General features: G+C 37.4%; 1 long non-coding RNA gene across 1 annotated transcript; it reads right to left on the bottom strand.

The window, feature by feature from the left end:
• Window positions 1-524: 524 nt before the first annotated feature.
• On the bottom strand, window positions 525-2549 carry LOC127075477 (uncharacterized). The gene is made up of 3 exons (XR_007786462.1): window positions 2133-2549; window positions 900-1303; window positions 525-801 (listed from the first exon to the last, which is right to left on the bottom strand). It is a non-coding gene; the product is annotated as an uncharacterized LOC127075477 (long non-coding RNA).
• Window positions 2550-3694: the final 1145 nt, after the last annotated feature.

Here is a 3694-nt window from a genome sequence, read left to right on the forward strand (position 1 = left end):
TCCTAAATCCATTATCCATTTACAAATCCAATTAACCATTAATTCATATTAATCTAATTTATTAACCCATATCCATTTTCAAACCAAATCCAAACAATATCCAATTACAATTCAAAATCCAATTATCCGTGATTATTCAAAGCGTGGACTTCATGTTCATGGCATCCTTATGTGTATGGTGTTCTTATGTGTATGGTGTTTTAGTCTTTGAAGCAATGGCTACCTTTATCGGTCAAGTTCCTGTCCTATCCCTTATTGCCCTTTCCGGTGCTGCCATAACAGCCATGATAACAACGGCTAGAGAGGCAGTGACACTGCTAATGCCATGTTTGATATTTACAAAACCATTAACAAAACAACATGAAAGTGGACTAGTACGCATGGCTATTGGAATCACATTGAAGATGTTGCCTGAAAACAAACCATCCATCAATAATTAACATAACAAATCATTTTCATCACAAGAGATCATTTCGTTAACACTAAGTTAATCACTAATGGTTCGGCTCCTAGTAAGATTAACATAACCAAAACTAATTCATCTTTAACAAAACCAAGTTTTTCATAATCAATTTCTAATACAAAATATATTTTAAACTTCCAAAATTCTGCGTGACATTACAACAGTTCCAAAGGAAACTTAAAGTAATCCAAGCATTCAGAACATCAGTAAACCAACAACAAATCCATAACAACTCCTAACTTCAATCCTGAACCGAAACACGCTTCCGACACTCTCATAAACCGAACTGGCAACCACCCTTCAAACTAAATCGCCTCAATCAAACCTTCTATCGGAACCTGCATAAGAACCAGCATATTCATTTATGAATTATTCACGGATAGAAAATGCCAGTTTAATTGAATGTTTATGTACTGTTGTTGCCACAAGCAGAAACCTGAGGAGATGAAGTTAGCAACTAAATGGAAGAGTCTTGAATTTTCAGTTAATGCAAGCACTATCTCTTCCGATGAAGATAATGGCTTGGTTAAGCCAAAACACAATAGCCCTTGTAAAATATGGTGAGCTTAGTGGATCTTTTCTTCTACAGAAAACCAGAAAAGGCCAAGGAGAGAGGAGGATGAAGTTCCTGTTCCAGATTTCACCCTTCGCCGACTTCAATGCGATTGTTCCATTTGATGGTCAGTGGTTTACCGCCATTTAGCCACCATGGACTGATGCAGCTCCACCGCCTGTTCCAGCAGTTCCTGCTGCCAAGTGGACAGCCCCAGAAGCTGTTGCAGAGGAATAGGGTAAAGTTGTTCCACCTCCACAATAGAGGTCTCAATATCCTTCCAACAACTGCAAAAAAAAATCATAAAAGAATCAAAACAAAGTCTAACTTCAAAACTTACGACATAAATTAATTTAACCGAATAAACTAATTTCCAATCCTCTTAGCAGAACTTCCACATAACAAACTTCAATCGATAACAAACTCTCCTTTCCAACTCCTAACCAAAACTCTAACCGAATTTTCCCAATCTCTAACTGTCGATAACAATTCATAACAGAATGAAACCATTTGCTAACAACTTTGGCTCCATTTTCTAACTCCCTTACAACCACCATAACAAAAACCTATAATTTCACCACTCTCTCACTCTCTCGGCTCCTTCCAATCGGCAATCTTGAAGCCTTCTTCTTCACCCTTCATCATCCTCCAACCTCCACTTCTAACTGGACTCTCCTCAACTCTTTTGACCCCATTGACACCCCTCCTCAACCTCAAACCTTCAACTCCAACCATAACGTCCAGAACTTCAAAGAGCAGAACCTGCAACTTCTAACGGAGAACCTCAAGAAACCACATCAACTATCAAAGCCTCCGGAGAACAGAAAGTTGCTTCAACCATTTTTCTCCAACCGATAACCACCCTCGACCCTCTCACGGCTTCGACTCTGAGAAGATTCAACCATCTTCTTCACCCCCAACTTCCACGACTCCTTCACCATCTTCACCCCTCTCCGCGCCAACTCGTAACCTTCGACTCACATATCTCACTCACATACGAATCATAACAACAACATGAAAAAGAAGAAAACAGCGGAAGAAGAACACAGAAGAGGCATAATCGCAGAAGAAGAATTAAGATATAAGTAGAAGAGAGTGAAAAGAGAAATCACATACCTTGTTCGAAAGAAAAAGCAAAATCTTCTTCATCCATCATCATCTTTCGACCCTATATCCTTCATCTTCAACACAGCGGAGCATATCCCTCTCCAGAAGCAGCGTCGGAACGAACGGACAAGGCATTGAAGAATGAAGACAATCGCAAGCAGAAGCGCATCGGAGAAGCGAAGTTGAATTGCTCGTCGAATCTCTCGATCACCCGCGTATACCACCCAATCTGGTGCCGACGGTGAGTTCTTTTTCACTTGGACGAGAATACGTTTATTGTTGTCTTCATCGTTTCTTTCTCATTGTGATTAAACTCGTGTGAAGTCTAGTCCTGAGAGTAGCGTAGGGAAGACGACGATGAAACAGGTCCGAAGGCGTTTGCGGGGTGTTATGTGACCTGACTCAGAATTCCTGGATGAAGCTCATGAGCATCAAACATGTTCTTGGATATTCTGAAGATTTTGGGCTTTTTTGCCCACAAGCTTCATGGCCCAATCGAGCCATAATTTCTACACCCCCGGTCCGTTTACACACCCATGGCCATGATCATCCTTAATTTAAATTAACCCATGATTATCTATTTTTTAATGAGTTTAAATCTTGCTTAGTTTTTTGGTTTTTCTTGTTGATTAATCATGTTGTTAATCTTTTGGATCTTGTGAAAATTAGGTGTTTTTAGATTTCAATAATTACGAATTAGCACAATTTTAGTGCTTAATTATATTAATTCCTAATTAGGATTAGTCTTGTTTGATTAGGAATTGGTTTAATTATCACATAGATTTTGATCCTGATTTTTTTAGAATTTTATCCGATGGTAGTTTTATCATGCCATGACTAGTATCATTTGCCATTAGATTTTTGTTAATCCATTTTTGTTGATTTAGTTCATGATTAGATTAACATGCTTAAGTGTAGATTTTATCATGAATCGTACATTAGGTTAATTTCCACTCAATTTGATTTATATGATCATGTAGATTAGAATTCAATTCTTGATTTTGGATTGTGAATGTCATATTCGATTGATTTTGATCCTAATGAATGTATAGGTAGATTTTAATTTTTAGAATGAATAGTCACTTTAATTGTCCATTTAATCGTTTCTTTGGTTTATGGTCATTTTGATTAAATTGAAAATCCCATTTCAATTTAGGTGATGAATACATTGGTATATCTAATTTCATTTGCATTGATCGTAGGATAGATCTTGATTACTTTTCATTGATTGATCCATTACCTTTCGAATCGATTCTAACCATTGTACATATTTGCATATTGTTACATCATTCTCATTCATGCTAACTCGTTTGTTGTTTTGTGTTGTCACACATGACTTGGAGAATCAAGCTCACTCTTAGCTAATCATGCTCCTAATCGTTCTATTTTCATTCAATAACTTTGTATTGTTTGAAGTACTATGTCACTTGTATGCCTTAGGCATGGTACATAGTTTAGTACTTTATAACTTGTATTTTCTTTTCATTCCCTTTCCTTTGTATTGTGTGGATCCATCCCTCCATTATGGGTCAAATGTTCCCCCTCCCCTTAGTCATGTAATAACTTAGCTT

The sequence above is a fragment of the Lathyrus oleraceus genome, chromosome 4 (genome assembly GCF_024323335.1).
Source record: "Lathyrus oleraceus cultivar Zhongwan6 chromosome 4, CAAS_Psat_ZW6_1.0, whole genome shotgun sequence".
Taxonomy (NCBI): domain Eukaryota; kingdom Viridiplantae; phylum Streptophyta; class Magnoliopsida; order Fabales; family Fabaceae; genus Lathyrus; species Lathyrus oleraceus.